Source organism: Nomascus leucogenys, chromosome 21 (assembly GCF_006542625.1).
Source record: "Nomascus leucogenys isolate Asia chromosome 21, Asia_NLE_v1, whole genome shotgun sequence".
In the NCBI taxonomy this organism is placed as follows: Eukaryota; Metazoa; Chordata; class Mammalia; order Primates; family Hylobatidae; genus Nomascus; species Nomascus leucogenys.
In genome coordinates, this window is record NC_044401.1 from 13,157,393 (window position 1) to 13,176,993 (window position 19,601).

Below are 19,601 nucleotides of genomic sequence, written 5' to 3' on the forward strand. Positions count from 1 at the left end.
TCCTGTAATCCCAGCACTTTGGGAGGCTGAGGCAGGAAGATCACTTGAGGCCAGGACTTTGAGTCCAGCCTGCGCAACATAGTGAGACGCTGTATCTACAAAAAATAAATTTAAAAAAAAATTAGCCTGGCATGGTAGGGCATGCCTGTAGTCCCAGCTACTCGGGAGGTGGAGGTGGAAGGATTGCTTGAGCCCAGTTCAAGGTTTCAGTGAGCTATGATCATGTCACTGCACTTGAGTGTGGGTGACAGAGTGAGACCCTGTCTCAAAAAAATTAAATTAACTTTGTTGTGTTTTTAAGGTAATTCATTCAATGAATATTTATCCAATGCCTACAGGGTATATACTGCTCAGCTGACATTGACCTGGTCCCTGCCCATATGGGGTTTATATTCCATTGGAGAAGATAGCCATTGCATAATCACATAAATAAAAGCATAATTATAAACTGTACTAAGTTTTATGACAGTGAGGTTCATGGTGTTGTGAGGGTATATGACGGGAAAACCCAACCTGTTCTGGGAGGCGGCCAGGAAAGATGTCCATAAAGAATTGATATGTGATCTAAAAACTGAAGAATGAGTGAAAGTTAACCTGACTTAGGGGTAGAGAGCCTTTCAAACAGTGGGGGCAATAGCATGTGCAAAGGTTCCGCAGTGGTTTGAACAGGTCCAAATGACAGAAGGCAACTGTGCCTGAGCGCAGAGCAAGGGAGAACAGATTTGGATGCGTTTGGAGCTCCAGACAGAGGCCAGACTTTGCAAGGTCTCATGCTAAGCAGGTTGTTCTCTAAGAACAATGAGAATCATTAAAGGGTTGAAGCAGGAGTTGATATAGTCAGATTTGCATCTTGAAAAGATCACTTAGACTATGTGTAAAGAGCAGATGAAGAGGAACAAGGCTGTATAGGAGGAGACCAGCCAGGGATTGTGATGGTTAATTTTATGTGTCACTTTGTCTCAGCTAAAAGCTGTCCAGATAGCTGGGAAAACATTATTTCTTGATGTATCTTTGAGGGCATTTCCAAAAGAAAAGATCATTTAAGTGGGTAGACTGAATAAAGAAGATCACCTCACCAACATAGGTGGGCATCATCTAATTTTTTGAGATCCCCATTAGAACAAAAAGGCAGAGAAAAAACAAATTCACTCTCTCTGCTTGAGTTGTAATATCCATCTTTTCCTGTCCTCATAAATTGGTGCTCCCAGTTATTGGGCCTTCAGATTCAGACTGGGACTTAAACCATTGGCCTTTTGGCCACTGGCTGACTTGGGCCTCCAGCTTGCAGATTTCAGACTGTGGGACTTAGCCTCCACAATCACATGAGCCAATCCCTCATAAATCTCTTTTTATACATCTATATAGAGAGAGGATCCTCAGGTTATGATGAGGTCATGTTCCCATAAACCTTTGTAAATTGAAAATATTAGAAGTTGAAAATGCATTTGATACACATAGCCTCTCAAACATCATAGCTTAGGCCAGGCTACCTTAAACATGCTCAGAACATTTACATTAGCCTACAGTTGAGGCTATAGGCTACATCAAACAGAAAGCCTGTGTTTTTTTGCTTTTTTTTTTTGAGACGGAGTCTCGCACTGTTGCCCAGACTGGAGTGCAATGGCGTGGTCTTGGCTCACTGCATCCTCTGCCTCCTGGGTTCACGCCATTCTCCTGCCTCAGCCTCCTGAGTAGCTGGGACTACAGGTGCCCGCCACCACGCCTGGCTAATTTTTGGTATTTTTAGTAGAGACGGGTTTCACCGTGTTAGCCAGGATGGTCTCGATCTCCTGACCTTGTGATCTGCCCGCCTCGGCCTCCCAAAGTGCTGGGGTTACAGGCATAAGCCACCACGCCCAGCCACAAAAAGCCTGTTTTATAATAAGGTGTTGTACATCTCATGTCATTTATTGAATACTGCACTATATGATGTCAAAACTGAGACAGGTTCACGCCACTATAAGGTGAAAAAATCTTAAGTTGAACCACCCAAAGTCAAGGACTGTCTGTATAGCCTATTGTTCCTGTTTCTCTGAAGAACCCTAACTAGCACAGTGTTATCCACTAGGTTGGATGAAAGATAATGTGTCTTGGACAAAGGTGGTTGCTGTGAAGACAGAGAGAAGAGGACTGCTTTGAAACATATTTCAGAGGTGTTAATCACTGGACTTAATAATGGGTTGGGTACAGAACTGAAAGAGAGTGATGAGCCAATGATGACACCGAGGTATCTGGCTCACACCACTAATGGAAGATGATTTCCTTCACTGATGAAGAAAACATGTAGGAAGATTGGGTTTGAAGAGGTTGGGGTACCTGAGTTCACTTTTCAATGTGGTTACTTTGAAGTGTTTTTGAGACATTCAAATGGAGATGTTGAGTAGGCAACTGAAGTTTGGGAGTCATCAATGCTTTGATGGTGATTGAACTCAAAAGTGTGGATGAGATAACTTAAAGATTTCCATAGAAACCAATGCCAATATAGGGTAGTGGTTCAGAGCAGGAGTCCTGGAATGAAGCCACCTCAGTTTGCAGCCCAGCTCTGCTACTTCCTAGCTGTGCAACCATAAAGAAATTACTCAAATACTCTGAATTTCCCATATATTTAAAAACAAAGAATATAGTATTCCCTAGCTTATAATGCTGTTGGGAGTATTAAAATGGCTTGTTGCATTTAAAACTTTTAGCATAGTTCTCAGTATTTAGTAACCACTCATTTAGCTACTCAATAAATGTGGATTTTTCTTCTTTCAGAGAGCATACGGGGTTAGTAAGTAGGCTTCCCTAGGACTAAGCCTTGAAGAAATCCAATGCTTAATAGTTAGGTAAAGAAGGATGAGGAACAACCACATTATGGTCTGAATCCCTGCTGTCCCAAATCCACCCACAAGAGAAACTAGGACAGCAGCTGCATCTAGAGCCTGCTAGGGTGCTTATCCCTCCTAACAATGTGTATGTGTAGCCAGGAGGGAAGGAGCCAAGCATTCTTGAAGGGAGCCCAAAGTCAAAGGCCTGGTTCAAGGAATAAAAGGGGATATGAAGTAGGAGACTATAAAGCCAAGCTGGAAACAGGTCAGTAGCGGGTCAGAAACCAGAGAAACGGGAGCTGGGAAATTACAGTTGACCCTTGAACAATGTGGAGGTTAGGGGCACCAACCCCTCATGCAGTTGAAAATCCAAGTATAACTTTTGATCCTCAGGAACTTAACTACTAATACCCCACTGATGGCCCAAAGCCTTGCCAATAACATTAACAGTCAGTTAACACATATTCTGTATATCATATGTATTATATACTGTGTTCTTACAATGAAGTAAGCTAGGAAAAAGAAAATATTATTAAGAAAATTACAACAAATACAGTTATTATTCATTAAGTGGAAGTGGATCAGTCATCAAGGTCTTCATTCTCATCATCTTCATGTTGAGTAGGCGGAAGAGGAGGGGGTTAGTTTTGCAGGAATAGCAGAGGCAAAAGAAAATCCATGTATAAGTGGACCAGGGCAGTTGAAACCCGTGTTGTTCAAGGGTCAACGGCACTGCCGACACATGAGATGCCCAGGACATCCTAATGAAGATAGGTGGACAGGATTGGAGAAACCAGAAGATTCCATAATATTCTCAAATACATAGATGCCTACTGCTCAGAACCACCTACCCTAGAAGTATTTAGAGTTTTCTGCATATAAAGAATGAAATAGGCCAGGTGCAGTCGCTCATGCCTGAAATCCCAGCACTTTAGGAGGCCAAGGCGGGCAGATTACTTGAGGTCGGGAGTTCGAGACCAGCCTGGCCAACATGGCAAAACCCTGTCTCTACTAAAAGTACAAAAATTAGCTGGGCTTGGTGGCATACACCTGTAATCCCAGCTACTCAGGAGGCTGAGGCACAAGTATTGCTTGAACCTGGAATACGGAGGTTGCAGTGAGCTGAGATTGCGACACTGCACTCCAGCCTGGGTGACAGAGCAAGACCCTGTCTCAAAAAAAAAAAAAAAAAAAAGAATGAAATATGAGAGTTTTATAGCCCCTTTATCGGTTCAATGGTTTAAAAGTGTTCTGTGACTGGGCATGGTGCCTCACACCTGTAATCCTAGCACTTTGGGAGGCCGAAATGGGCGGATTGCCTGAGGTCAGGAGTTCGAGCCCAGTCTGGCCAACATGGTGAAACCCCATCTCTACTAAAAATACAAAAAAGTTGGCCAGGCGTGGTGGCGTGCGCCTGTAATCCCAGCTACTCGGGAGGCTGAGGCAGGGGAATTGCTTGAACCAGGGAGGTGAAGGTTGCAGTGAGCCAAGATTGTGCCACTGCACTCTAGCCTTGGTGACAGAGCGAGACTCCGTCTCAAAACAAACAAACAACAAAACGACGACAACAACAAAGTGTTCTTTATGTCAGTCATGCCACAGTATGAAATTTTGATACTTATACATTATGACAATATGTTACTTTAAAAGGTATATCTTCTCTGGTATTTTCAGCTACTGTTATTGTTTTGGGCTATAATATATCAGACAAGAAGTATTTAACCAAAACCCAGCTGACAATTTCAAAATGTCCTAAAAATGTTTATTGATATGTTGATAATGATACCAGTAATAGTGGTTGATATCATCAATGTTATCATCAACATTGTTCAGTAACAATAGGATCTGGTCAAATGTGATATCTGTGTTATGAAAAGCTATACAGGCATACTTCAGAGATATTGTGAGTTCAGTTCCAGACCAAAGTAATAAAGCAAATATTACAATAAAGTAAGTCACTTTTTTTAGTTTCCCATGGCATATAAAAATTATACTTAGGCTGTATTTTAGTCAAGTGTGCAATAGCATTATGTCTAAAAAACAATGTACATACCTTCATTAAAAATATGTTATTGCTAAAAAAATGCTGCCACAGAGGCAGGAAGTGAGCATATGCTCTTGGAAAAATGATGCCAATAGACTCGCTTGATGCAAAGTTGCCACAAATCTTCAATTTGTAAAAAACACATTCTCTGAGAAGTGCAATAAAATGAAATGCAATAAAACAAGTGTGTGGTGTGTGTGTGTGTGTGTGCGGTGTGTGTGTTCAGAGAGATAAGAGTGTGCAATGGCAAGAAAACTCAATTTAAAGCAAATTTGGATTGAGACCAAATATATAGTAATAGAATTTGCATTATTAAATAAAGTATTGACATTGGCTCATGCTCCTAGAAGTCTATTCTCATTATTATGATAGCTACTCTTTCTCCCATTAGATTGATGAATTGCTGAAGGAAGCAAAAAGTAAATTCATCTCAGTCAGTGAAAATCATTTCACTGAGCATGAATTTTTGGGGTCCAGCCCCATACTAAAATAGTCACAAGTTGAATACCAAATGGTCTCTAGCCTAGGCCATTCTCAGTCAAAGGCAAACATACAATGCTTGTTCAAAGGAAGAAATATTATTACCTGAAATTTAACAAAGATCTTGGAAAATATTTAACTAGGCTAAAGCGACTTGTAATTTTTTTTCCCCTGAGTAGACATGTTGTTCTGAAAGGTCTCCGGGCTGACATTGTCTGTGTACTTATTGATTGCATCTTTTTCACTGTGCCAACAGCATTCTAGCCTCAGGAATCATTTTCCAATGTAGCTTTTTAAATGTTTTTAATTAGGACATTGTAATGGATTAAAGGCAGGCAGAAACTGAAAAGTAGCTATGTTTCTACACACACCTTAGGCAAACACACACTTCAAAGACATTCTGTCCTGCCCCCGCCCCCCCCCACTTTCAGTCTCCCTCTTGCTGCCCTGCCCCTCTCTCTTCAGGAACCCTTGGTTTCTGTTGTTGGAGTTTGGGGCCAGGGTGAAAAATCAATCATCCAGCCCTCACCTTCCAATTCCATGCAGTTAAGAACTTGGCAAAATGAGCAAGCAGAGGATCAAAGCGTGGTATCAGCTTTAGCAGTGGTAAAGCTGGATTGGATAACACTGCACGTTCCAAGCACAAAATCAGCTTTAGATAATGGGCCAGAGAGCGCAGGGTTCTTTATTAAACTGCAGGAAATGCAACTGGACCTACTTCCCTTCTGCTCTATGTCTGCACTGGGGACTCACTGGACCAGGACTTATTAGCCATCTTGAAGTAGAGAGGCAAGAACGAGGGACCTGGCAGGACCCACCTGTAACGAGCTGACCACATGGGGACAAAGACAGGCATGTACAGCTCCTAGGAGCACTTGTGAGGCAGGAGAATAAGGTCTGGAGGCAAGGAATCTAAGGCCAATTCACGCTGACTTCCTAGAACTAAATCAAAAGGAAAACTCCCACTTTCCACGCCCAAGTACCCAAGTAACAAAAGGACCAGAGGCTACTCCCTTCGCAGCACCCCTCCCCTGCCACCCTTTTTCTGCATTGCAGGTGAAAAACTGAAAGTACCTCTGATTGGTCCCCTCTCACAACCAATCAGGTTGGTTGTGGGCCAAGTCTTCATTTGCATGGGAGTATTACTTTGTAACTTCACTTCAGCCTCTAACTGGTCACTTTCCACAACTAATCAGATGTTTGCATTCTGATTGGTCCCTTCCAACCAATCAGACTGATCACAGGCCACTACTTCATATACACAAGGTGTACACCAAGTAACCAATGGAAACTTCTAAAGGGTATTTAAACCCCAGAAAGTTCTGTAACTGGGCCCTTGAGCTGCTTGCTCGGCCCGCTCCCACCCTGTGGAGTGTGTTTTCATTTCCAATACATCTCTGCTTTTGTTGCTTCATTCTTTTCTTGCTTTGTGAGTTTTGTCCAATTCTTTGTTCAAAGCACCAAGAACCTGGACACCCTTCACTGGTAACACTTGGGTCTGAGAGACCTAGAGAAAAAGAGAAATGACTCATGAACACTTAACTTTGTCAGGTAAAGAAATCTGGCAGAGTGGGTATCAAGTTTTCCCCAGTCTCACCAATCAGAAAAACCATCTTTCTCCCAAGAAAAAAGATGAGTGAGCAGGGAAGAGAGGGGCTGTAGTACTTTTCCCAAGAAGGCCATAATTCTAGATACACATGGAGAAACAATTATATTCCATTTATCCACCAAAAATAATACACAAGTTTTATTTTTCCCCCTTTCATATCAAGCACTGGTTAGAGATGACCCAGAAATCCAAAGATGGAAAGAACTTTACTGAGGTAAAGTTTATTTATGTTCATCATTTTGATGATTATTAACCCTCTTTTTCAATCGGAAGCAAAGGATTTTTAGATGGGCTAATTCAGTCTCTCTGAGGAGCTGATACAGTTTGTTGTAAATGTGTTTTGCTTCACAGACAATAGTGCTGTGATGGAATGGTTGGTCCATGAGTCTATGAATAAATGAACAAATCACACACCTGTTAAATTGTGTGCTGCACATAATCAAGGGGTTGTGATGTGTTTTTTTTTTTAAAGCAAAAATGTTTCTTCTCTCCATTTGCTGCTCCTAAACAATTTCTAAATGTAGTGTCTTGTATTTTCCCCATTTAGTGAAGTTCAAAGTACTTCATGGTGCTCATACATGTGAATTCTAAATCTATTTATTGTCCCCATCAATTCTCAGAGTTGCACATATAAGCACTGTGATTTGGCATAGGAGCAAATTAAAATTTACCAACATTCTAGTCCTGCCCCAGGTCATATTGTAAAGTCAGGGTTGGAGAAGTAGGAGTGATAGAATCTGAAAGGATACCATGAAGCATGCCACTCACCTGGGCAGGCACCCTGTGGGAGTGTATAAGGAGTGTAGGATTCTGGAGGAACCCACAAAAGTCCTGGAGTCTTAGGCTTCAATTCAAGAACACCTATCATGAATGATATCTCCATGCCAGGAGCGTGACCACTGTGTCCACTGGCCAGGCCAACAGAAGGAGGAAACCATGAAGCTGCTGGGTTTTAAAACTTATGCATGGATAGCTTCCAAGCTCAGTTGTATCATGTAGTTTTTTTTTTATTATTATACTTTAGGTTTTAGGGTACATGTGCACAATGTGCAGGTTTGTTACATATGCATCCATGTGCCATGTTGGTTTGCTGCACCCATTAACTCGTCATTTAGCATTAGGTATATCTCCTAATGCTGTCCCTCCCCCCTCCCCCCACCCCACAACAGTCCCCGGAGTGTGATGTTCCCCTTCCTGTGTCCATGAGTTCTCATTGTTCAATTCCCACCTATGAGTGAGAACATGCGGTGTTTGGTATTTCGTCCTTGTGATAGTTTACTGAGAATGATGTTTTCCAGTTTCATCCATGTCCCTACAAAGGACATGAACTCATCATTTTTTTATGGCTGCATAGTATTCCATGGTGTATATGTGCCACATTTTCTTAATCCAGTCTATCGTTGTTGGACATTTGGGTTGGTTCCAAGTCTTTGCTATTGTGAATAGTGCCGCAATAAACATACGTGTGCATGTGTCTTTATAGCAGCATGATTTATAGTCCTTTGGGTATATACCCAGTAATGGGATGGCTGGGTCAAATGGTAGCCCTCAGAAATAATGCCGCATATCTACAACTATCTGATCTTTGACAAACCTGATAAAAACAAGCAATGGGAAAAGGATTCCCTATTTAATAAATGGTGCTGGGAAAACTGGCTAGCCATATGTAGAAAGCTGAAACTGGATCCCTTCCTTACACCATATCATGTAGTTTTTAAAAAAATGTCCTCTTCCTGAGTGGGGAACCGTAATCCATTATGAATGAAGACACTGCATTGTTATCTAAGTAGACAATAATGACATATTGATTTGTATGTACTTTGTACCAATTATCTCCCAAGATATTCAGGGAAAAGGGTACAGACTCTGACGCTTCAAATTCATGCTCCATATTCTAGTTGTTTGTCATTGGTCAAATGACTGAGCCTACCTGAATTTGTTTACTAATCCAAAAAAAGGGGAGGCATAAAATTTTTTTTTTTTTTTTTTTTTTTTTTTTGAGACGGAGTCTTGCTCTGTCGCCCAGGCTGGAGTGCAGTGGCGCAATCTCGGCTCACTGCAAGCTCCGCCTCCCGGGTTCACGCCATTCTTCTGCCTCAGCCTCTCCGAGTAGTTGGGACTACAGGCGCCCGCCACCACGTCCGGCTAATTTTTTTGTATTTTTAGTAGAGACGGGGTTTCACCGTGGTCTCGATCTGTCGACCTCGTGATCTGCCCGCCTCGGCCTCCCAAAGTGCTGGGATTACAAGCGTGAGCCACCGCGCCCGGCCAAAATTTTTATAAAAAGAGTAGAGGTGTTGAGGGAATTAAATGAGTGTGGTGTGTGTGTATGTGTAAAACAAGTAGAAGTTATAGGCTTTTACTGGGTTTGGCCACTTTGTGTACTACCTAGTTTCTTGGTCTACCTGGTTCATATATATTTGTCTATGGCAGCATATAAAGAGATTCTTTAACTTGAGGTATGATAGAAAGAGAGAGAGAAAATGAGAAGGAAAAAAGGAAAACGAAAGAAAAGCAAAATTGAAAATGACTGAGTGTGGTATCATTAAGAACTCATCCAATTGGTTATATAGTTGTCTTAGCCACAGTGCATTGCTAAACTCTGTGTTATATTACAGTGCAGGTCTAATATAAATCTACAATTACCCCTCACTAACAACTGAAGAAGACTCCCACGAGAAAGGTTAAACGAGTGATCTATAGTCTGGGGTAAAATTTCCTTTTCTTGTATTAATTCAGCTGAGCCTTCACTGCATGCTCTGAGAGGGTGCATTTTTCTCAGCCCACCCGTTTTCAGTGTTTCCTCATTCACTTGCTCCAAGTTCACTTTACTTTGAGAAGAGCCATTATCACTGTGTTGCCGGTACATTGAGCCAAAACTCTAGCCACTTGGAACGCCATTGAAATACTTTCTTATTTTTGTTTTCCCAAAGCCTTCTTTCTCTTTCTTATCTGAACATTCTATGTCATCACTGTGGAGCTGAGGAGATTTTGTTTTTGTTTTTGTTCTCTGCTCCTTTTGATGGAAGGAGTAATTTCCATATTGGTTTCAATTTGAACAGTGGATTTCCTCACTGGGTAAAACAAGAATGCCATGACACTTTCTGTGTAATTTCTGTATATTAAAGGTATCTATGGCAGTAGCAGATCAAGGCTACCTTCCTTAACCACTTACATCCAATGCTGAGTGTGATTCTAAAGCACTTAAAGCGATACTGAAAACTATTACTTTTTTTTTTTTATACTTTAGGTTTTAGGGTACATGTGCACAATGTGCAGGTTTGTTACATATGTATCCATGTGCCATGTTGATTTCCTGCACCCATTAACTCATCATTTAGCATTAGGTATATCTCCTAATGCTGTCCCTCCCCCCTCCCCCCACCCCACAACAGTCCCCAGAGTGTGATGTTCCCCTTCCTGTGAAAACTATTACTTTTAAATGGCACTTTCAGAGGTTTGTCAGTTATAAAATAACCAAGTAGGAAGCATCAGTGAAAGCCATCTGGCCTTCAAATACTGCTTTTCTCTCCCTCACTCTATTATCTTTCTAGAGTTCCTGAAACCGTTAGCATTGTTCATTCTTCAATAGACAGTATTTATTAATGTCCTTCAAGTGTTTCATCAGGGAGCCGGGTGGTGGGAATTAATATAACGGTATATGTATATGAATATACATGGGGCTGTACCCACAGAGCTTATTAAACAAGTGTTGTCAATGACGGGTGACAAGTACCGTGACAGGAGAAGCACACTTTACTTAGGAGCCTTCCTGGGAACTTCTAATCCATGAGGATAGAGGGAGGCAGAAGCTTCCTGGAGGAAGCAATATTTTTAACAATCCTATCCTGTCATTCTTTTGAACCAAGGCATTTATTTATCCTTGTTGAAATGCAAACTACTTACCACTTACCCAGGAGAATAACACTTTTAGATCGTAAGAACTCTGGGTATGTTGGCCTACATTAGCTTTACCACAAGCTGAGGCCCCGAGGAAATGAATATTAGAATTATTAAATTTTAGATGGCAGCAAAAGGAAGATTAATCCCAGGACTCTGTTTAAAGATCAGGAGGCCACTTCTTTGGGGAACTTTTTGTCTGCAGAACTTTGGGGTTCTGGGGATTAAGATAGAGCTTAGGCTCAAGACACTAAAATAGGATTCAGGTTACATGAATGATTTCCCCTACATTATAGTTTTGCCTAAGCCTATTCTACTCTTGAGCTAGTCCTTACAACTCCCACTCATCAGGGAAAATGCCTCCACTTGGCTTCTGGATAGTGAAAGTGAAGTGTGAAATGTAAGAGGAAAAGTATCTTTATAAAATCTGATATGCCCAAGATAGTTCTGCACCAAGACAAGTTTAGCTGGAAAAAATTCATCTTTCTGTTTTTCTACAGGTTATCTCTATGATCTCTCCTTGTATGTAAATTATTTATAAGAGTGTGATTCTAAAACTCAAGGTAAAAATTCGTCACTCACTTTTTGTTTACATGAATACGTGCCAGAACCTACACTTCCCCATTCTTACAGCATTACAAAAATGCCAATACATGAGTTTCCTGTTTATTAACTGGAAAAGCTTTCAACTGAAAATCCCCACTGTGTAATTTATACAGGCACTTTGAGATGTAATAAAAATCCCTAACCCTAATCTCAACCTCTGTCCTTTTAAAATTCAATTCAGAACACTTGTCAAGTGACTGACTAGAAAGGTGCCTTCCATTAAGCAAATGCCAGGAGGTGTTTTCTTCTGAAAATGAAGAGAGTTAGCAAGTGATCAGCAACTAGGAATTTTGTCTCTATCCTTCCTGTTGTTAGAGCTCTAACTCTGAGCCAGGATCCCTGCCTCCAGCTCTTAGGAGTTTGTGTGCATGTGTGTGTGTGTGTGTGTGTGTGCGCGTGTGCATGCATAGTCATGTTTGGAGTGAAGAGGAAATTCAACTCTTTCCACTTTTCCTGTGGACAAAGATCTGTTCCTTGTGTCCCCACATGGCACTGTGGAAATGGGGTATGCGTCACAGAAAGGATAACATTTTATAGGCTACAGTACACTAGAGCACTTTAACTTTTATCCCAACAACAAACCTGTAGAAAAAAGTAGGTTAGTTACAGATGTTCTTTCGCTTACCAACTTTCAACCTATGGATAGTCACAGATAAAATCCCAAGCTCTCCTGTGAGAACATACTACCTGGTACCAGTAGATGATATGGAATGTATACTGCTGCTTTTTGAACTCAAAAACTGTGCTGTTCACCATCAATGCATTTTGCTGTGTTTGTGAGAGTCTCTTTTTGAGAAGTTTTCCCGAGCATTATTAACCACATCAGGTTCAATAAATCCAAGAAAATGGAGAGTGTTCAAAGTCCTTGTTGATATATACAATTACCATGGAAACAGAAGAGATTTTTAAAAACTAGAAGTGATGAGAAAAAGAGGAACTCTTCACACAAATATAGGATGAATTATTCAACAGTAGAAATGACTATAAAGGGCAAAGAGCAAGTCGTGCAACATACAAAAGTGTTGTGCCTTTGCCCGTGGACAATATCAGCAAGAGAATGGAAGAGGAAGACAAAGGATGACTTTCCTTGAGTCGGCACCTTGACACTAGATGGGCAGAGGAGCCTCCTGTTCATTCCAGGGAGGGCTAGCATGGGAGAAGTTTAAGAGCTGGCCAAAGAGACTCTGATCTTGAAACTGTTGCCTCAAGGCAAAGGGATGCCTCTTCCAGTCTGGTTCACATCCACATGAGGGGTGAGGCGACGAGAAGCAGGCTGTGGCTCCTAAGAGCCTCCTCGGGACACTTGGGAGATCCCCAAGGAGAACAGTTATCTGCCCCCACAGACTTCCAGCAGAGACAAATGACAAATGACAATAATTTGGGGGAAAATGTCCTTCACTCATTCAAAAGCTATATTTTTAGTGCCTTCTATGCACCAAACATTATTTTATCACCTAGGCAGACATGGCATTGAACATGCATAAACAAGAAGACCAGCTTTTATTAAAGCTTTGAGAAACTGATTCATGCTCCTATTCCTGGAAGTGCATTTGTGACAGCAAGCTTAGTCACTTTGGAATTTCCAACAAACAGATTCAATTACAACCATATTGTAAGTAGAATAGTTTCTGCGTTAGTAGTTTCCAGTCTAATAATGAGGAAACTGGGCTATGCAGGGCTTAAGAGACTTGTCCTAAGTAGTCAGAGGTGGAATGGAAAGTCAAATCCAGCTGTTGATTTCAAACTAGTGCTCTCATCTATGCATCACAATTCTTTACAATATGATCCAACATACTGTCCTATAGATGAACCAAAAACTGACTCTAAAATTTCCTTTCTCCAATTCTTGGAAGCCAATGACATGCAATGTCTTCAATTTTATTTTTTGCATATGATGAAGAGCTACTTTCTAGTAACTTACTAAGTATTTACTAAGGATTACTACATTATGGCATAATGATCTAAAATTAACACATTATTACAGTTTACCAATGACTTAATTCTGTACTATACTAAGAAGATTACATAGCACCAAAAGACTGTTAATTCTGGCATGTGACTCACTTAGAGACATGGAGATAGTTTGGAACTTCTGTAATTTTTAGCAAATAGGCTATACATTTTGAGTGTTGTTATCATGAGTGGGCTGGAGATTTCCGTTTCTGCCATTCTTACCTTTCATTATAACTCACTGTTAATTTGATTTTTAAATTTTCATTTAAATTGTGGTGGATTGGTTGGTTAATCCTACAGTGAATAGTAATGTATCAACAGCATTTCACCTTAAATCTATCCAATGACTGGATTTTAAGACATAAGTCTATTAAAACTCAAAGTAGTAATTTATTTTGCTAAAGCACAAACATGTAGAATCCACACTCACCCGGCAAATATACAGAGATGCTCATTATATTTATCAAATTCTTATTAGAAAGCAGAAGTGAGTAGTAGAGGAGTGAATGCAGGATATTTCTGCTCATGCTTGAAAACATCGAGTATTATTTTAACCTCTAGAAAACAAGTACTGCTATCTTTTTGGTCTAAGTTCCATTCACTATTGGCAAGCTACCTAAAAGCTATGTCTAACCCCTTCTCCCTTGCTGCCTCCCAGCACAGGGGCTGGAAAATAAAATTTGTGGTTTGCCCATCTTTCTTGAAGCTAGGGACCGTCATGTCATCCTGTCTGCCATGAAATGTACATGGAATTCTTCTGGGGGAGACTACTTAGAGAGTTTTGAATTTCCTGATGAATAGGGGCACCCTACCTCCAAATAATATTGAAGACAAGGCCTGGAACAACAGCCATTCTGTAACTACGAGGAAAGTAGCAAGAGAATCACAAAGATCTGTTGCTAAAACCCTGAACCTATGCTGATAGTTGCCTACCTACAGATTTCTTTTTATGGGAGAAAGAATAAAACCCTATTTGTTAAGGTCAATGAACATTGAGTTTATTGTTAGGATCCAAAAGCAAATGCATTAATACTTATATATAGATAGGTAGGGATTTAGATGCTGACTTTTGTATGTAATCCTTATTTGTAATATTGCCTCTGGGAAACAGGTATTCTGGGTTCAAACAGATTTATTAATAAAAAAATTAAAACCTAACCTTCTAATTGATAAATAATTTCAAGTGTGTATTTTCATCACATCTCCCTCAATCTCACACTCTCATTAGCACCCTCACAAGCATTTGGGCACACACACCTGCTCCAAGACCTGTGTTTTCCCCTATTACCTAGTGATGGGATGATAAATTGGTTTCATCTTAGGCGCCAATGGTGATAGATTGGGAATGGCTGTCTGGATCACAATGTTGACAATAATTTTGAGGCAGACAACACAACTCATAAGGAAGAGTGCTGTGATCAATCGGCCAGGTCTGCCAGGGATGTGAAAAATGGACTGGCAGCACCTGTGTTTTTGCAACAGTTGACCTGATCCAGTGTATCAAATTTTAATTCCTCAATCTAGCATAATCCCTCCTCTTCTCTCAACCCTGTAGGTAGGAATTTAGTATTTTCAAACTGGGACATTTGGTCTCTATGTTGGCTATAGTTCACTAACTAGAAAGTCAGGGTATAGTAAAGAAAACAATAGCCAGCTAAAGTATTTAAGTGGGAATTGTGTTAAAATGTCATGTCTTTAAAAATGTAAACATATATAGTCATGAGGTGCACCACTTGCTTCTCCCTTCAAGGAATAACTTGCTGTCCGGTTGCAAGATGTGCAGTTAGCTGACAGCATCCAGCTACACTGCCTGTAGAATCCACCTTAACTTCCAAGCCAAGGCCATGCACATCCTAGGCAGACCCAGACATTGCCTGAGCATGGAGGTTCATGGCCAGGCCAGGCCATTTCTATCCAGTGTGGGGCTCTTTTGCAGGCAGTCTTTGCTATGGGACTTCCATTGTATTGGCTAAGACTTTATCAGATCTACATCATGGACTGAGACACTCCCAGCTCCATCCTGCTTCCTTCTGCCTCTCCTTTCATAAGTGGCACATCAGCATCCCTGTCTGATATGGTTGAGCTTTGTGCCCCTACCCAAATCTCATCTTGAGTTGCAATCCCCAGGTGTTAAGGTAGGAACCTGGTGGGAAGTGATTGGATAATGGGGAAGGTTTCCCTCAAGCTGTTCTCATGGTAGTTAGGAAGTTCTCATGAGATCTGATAATTTTAAAAGAGTGGCACTTCCTCACTCACTGGCTCTTCTCTCTCCTGCCACTATGTGAAGAAAGTCCTTGGTTTCTCTTTGTCTGCTGCCGTGATTCTAAGCATGAGGCTCCCCCAGCAACGTGGAAATGTGAATCAATTAAAACTCTTTCCTTTATAAATTGCCCAGGCTCAGATATTTTTTTATAGCAGTGTGAAAATGGACTAATACATTGCCCCACCTTGATCAGTCTCCCCTTATCTTTCCCAGGTGTGACCCCCTCCTCCTCATACACTCCTAATTCCATCACGGTGTCTGCTTCCTGGAGAATCCAAACTGATACCCATACCTACTATGGATATGCCTACTTAAATACACAAAGCATTTATCATGAGTGGGCACATACAACATGCCCAAAGAGGCAAAGTGCTAGGTTGGCTTTTGCATCAGAGAATATTGATTAAAATCCCAGGCACAAATCATAGAGTGGTTTCAAACTAGTGTCTTATTCTTAAGATGAGGATGATCATGGTGATACCTGATGGGACTGTGTGAGGATTAAATGAGATAACCATGAAGTTGATTTCTAAACTATTATGCACTGTATTACTTTTAGTTATCACTATTATTTTATACTTTCAAGCAATTTTACATATCAATTGCCAGCTGATTAATTAACATTCCTTTATAAATATTTATTAAGCCTTCATCACGTAACTGGTACTGATCTAGGAACTGAGGAAGGCAAAGTTCCTGCTCTAGTGAATCTCAGATTTTCTAAATTAACCAAGTAAATATGAGTTTCATTTCAAATAAACTAAGCAACAGGTCGCTAACATAGGTGGTCATATCTTTGCTTGGTTCGAGTCTAATAGCAGTTTGGATTCGTCCCAGGATTTGTCTTTGTTGATCTTTCCTGCTGAACTACCTTTTCTTTCTTTCTTTCGGTTTCACCATCCTTGATGCTGTGAATCCTGCAGGGAGCTAACAGGCTGGTGTGATAGCTTCTTACTACACCTACAGCTCAGCGAGTCCCGCCACTTGCTTTATACACTTTGATTTTTCTGTTTGCTTCTCTCTCCTATCTGACCCCCCTTTTCCTGAACACTTGCTACATCTTGACCCTCTCTGCCTCCTATTTCTCTTTTCTTCACTTTTGCTTTACTTCTTTTGCTGCCCCATTCTGTGGGAGACCCTATCTCTGTTTCTTCAGGTTGCCCTGTGGGTGTGAAAGAACAAACTTCTGGGCAGGCATATACCAGTGGTACACCAGCGGTACACAGGAAGACACCCCTCCCAGGAAATAATACCTCTGCCTCTGACACTTCCGGGAGCCTTGTAGCCACAGGAATCAACACATGTCTCTGCAACACTTCAAATTAACTCAGGCCTCAACAAGGCAGAGAGGGATGTAGCCATACAGGCATGGTCAGGGCCAGCTTATCACCATTCACTGGGAGACTGGCTGGAATGTGGCTATGCCGAGTGAAAAGTCAAATGTCTGCCTAATAGCAGAGCCCTCCAGTCCAAAACACAAATGACCCGCTGCATTCCTCACTCATAACTTTTTAAATGTTTTTAAAAAAATCTTTTACCCTAATGTCCAGTAGGCTATTGAACACTGGCTATCAATTTTTTGCCCCATGCTCTACAGTTACAAATAAATGGCCAGGCAGGGTGGCTCACGCCTGTAATCCCAGCACTTTGGGAGGCTGAGGTGGGCAGATCACGAGGTCAGGAGATCGAGACCATCCTGGCCAACATGGTGAAACCCCGTCTCTACTAAAAATACAAAAATTAGCTGGGCATGGTGGCGCATCTGTAGTTCCAGCTACTCAGGAGGCTGAGGCAGGAGAATCTCTTGAACCCGGGAGACAGAGGTTGCAGTGAGCTGAGATCATGCCACTGCACTCCAGCCTGGGTGACAGAATGAGACTCCATCACAAAATAAATAAATAAATATGTGTGTGCATAAATATGTACACACATATACATATGTATATTTTATATACACAAGTATTTGTATATCTAAAACAAAAGTTTCACAAAACAGTACCCTCATTACATTCATAGCTCAAATTTTTTAATTTCTTTATTATCTAGTTATCCTAATAACTTTTTTAAATGCTGGTTTTGACCTAGAGATTTTTAACCTTGTGTGTGTGTGTATGTGTTTGTGTGTATGTGTGTGTATGTGTATCTGTGTGTATGTGTGTGTGTGTATGCGTGTGTGTGTGCACGTGCCATTTCTACCCCATGTGATGAAGCCTATGGATTCTTTCTTGGAGTGTTTTTAAATGCACAAAGCAAAACTGTTAGGCTTACAAAGGAAATCAATGATATTGAAATACAATTCTATCCTTGGGCCTCTTGTGGGGAGAGGGCAGTGTCCACAGACCCCAGGTTAAGAATCTCTGCATGGGTAAATTGATTTCCCAGCTGACTGCTGAGCCACAACCTGCAGTTTGGAAAATACGGCTGTACAAAGCCTCAGAACATTTTGTTGTAGTTAAGTATTTCAGATGCTTATTATCCTGTCACGGTTTTAACCCTCTTTTCCCTCCCTTTCTCCGTGCTCCCTCTATCCAGTCACCCACACACCCCCCCCCACGTGCACATGCATGCGTACTGACTTACATGCATGCACATATATGTTGCCACATATACATATACACGTACACATAGGCACACACATGCACAGGCACACATGGGTCCAGCCTCTCCCAGTCCCACTCCCTGACTGCCTCTGAGTCACAGATCCTCTGGCTCCTGCCTCAGAACTACTCCAGTGGCTCATTTTCTCTGCAGGGCAGTGCTCACCATCACGACTTTCTTGTTTTCTTTCACAGCATTGTGAGCCAATAGGTGCATTCTGCCCCAGAATAGTGGTGGAGACTGGTGGTGGCACAGCCCAGAGCCCTCGACTTTTATTTTCTCAGGCTTCAGTGAACCTTCTGTGGCAGGTGTTTCCGTTTGATAGGCGGCAGTTCCTCCCTGGGTCACTCCAGCCCGCAGCTGAAGCCCTCACTTAGCTCACTGTGGCTGTACTGAACACACTGCCTCCCAACATGGAGCAGCCCAGCCAGGGGGTGCGGGGAGGAAAGGCGGTTGCTGCCACAACTGAATGACTCAGCTACCTTCTCCAATGGTTTGATATTGACGTTTCCTCCTGCCATAGCAAAAATGCCCAGGTGAACTGTTTTCTCCTTTGCATGTAGGAAGATGATGTTTGTCTGAACTGATTCCAGGTAATGGACAGTGGTAAGCAGCTCCCTTCTCTTGTAGTATGTTGTGGATTGAAGTGTGTCTCCCCACAAAAAGATATTACTGGAGTCCCAACCCCGAATATTTCAGAATGTGACCTTATTTGGAGATAGTGTGTTTACTGAGGTAATCAAATTTAAATGAGGTCATTAGAGTCCCTAATCCAATAAGACTAGTGTCTTATAACAGAAACAGACACTTATAGAGGGAAGACAATGTAAAGAGACACATGGAGAAGACGGCTGTATTTCCATTCTCATGCTGCTATAAGGACATACCCAAGACTGGGTAATTTATAAAGGCAAGAGATTTAATTAACTCACAGTTCAGCATGGCTGGGGAGGCCTCAGGAAACTTACAATCATGGCAGAAGGTGAAGAAAACACGTCCTTCTTCAAGGGGTGGCAGGAAGAGAACTGAGTGAGTAAAATGGGGAAAGTCCCCTCATCAGATCTCCTGAGAACTCACTCACTTTCATGAGAACAGTGTGAAGGTAACTGCCCCCATGATTCAATTACCTCCCCCTGGGTCCCTTCCATGACACGTGGGGATTATGGGAACTACAATTCAAGATGGGATTTGGGTGAGGACACAGCCAAACCATATCAACAGCCATCTGTAAGCCAAGGAGAGAGGCCTGGAACAGATACTTCCCTCACAGCTCCCAGAAGGAGCCAACCCTGCCGACACCTTGATTTCAGACTTCTGGCCTCCAGATTGTGAGACAAGAAC

At 41.6% G+C, this 19,601-nt stretch overlaps 1 long non-coding RNA gene across 1 annotated transcript; it reads right to left on the bottom strand.

Moving 5' to 3' along the window:
* Nucleotides 1-4,552: 4,552 nt before the first annotated feature.
* Nucleotides 4,553-19,271, bottom strand: LOC105738535. The gene is made up of 2 exons (XR_001114363.2): nucleotides 19,193-19,271; nucleotides 4,553-6,838 (listed from the first exon to the last, which is right to left on the bottom strand). It is a non-coding gene; the product is annotated as an uncharacterized LOC105738535 (long non-coding RNA).
* Nucleotides 19,272-19,601: the final 330 nt, after the last annotated feature.